A 590-nucleotide genomic window follows, 5' to 3' on the forward strand; every position below is an offset into this window, starting at 1 on the left:
AACCTTTCTTAAGTACGGTTTTAATATATTCCTCTAGCGTCTTAGTAGTATCGAAATAGTAGCGCCTTAAGGTTTCTAAAGAGTATTTTATTCTCTCTTTAAAATTAATTTTGTAGTCTTATAGTTAATATTCGGGTAAGGCTCGAAAGTCTTCTAGGTTTTCGAATAACTTCTTAAATTCTCGATACTATATAGGTATTTATTTTTCTATACTCTTACTAGTATTCTATAGAGGACCCTCTATTCTTTTAAGGTATCTAGACACTTTAGAGAAGGTAGCGTAAACCTCTCTCTAGCCTTTAAGTTACTATAAACTCTTGTAGATATATCTCCTATAGGTTACTATATTAGTATACTAGTCTATTTCCGGGTTATATTCTCGGAATAAGGGTATTTCTAAGATAGCCTCGTAGTCCCCGATATCTAAGATATCGAATTAGATATCTACTTTATATTTGTCTAGAGAAAATAGTTTAGAGAGGACTATAGCCTAGTCTACTACTTCTTCGTTATAATTAGTATTAGTTCTATCTACTAATTAGAGTATATAGAGTTCTATACTAATAATAAGAATATTTAATTTTCTTACT

Source organism: Glarea lozoyensis (assembly GCF_000409485.1).
Source record: "Glarea lozoyensis ATCC 20868 chromosome Unknown GLAREA19, whole genome shotgun sequence".
Taxonomy (NCBI): domain Eukaryota; kingdom Fungi; phylum Ascomycota; class Leotiomycetes; order Helotiales; family Helotiaceae; genus Glarea; species Glarea lozoyensis.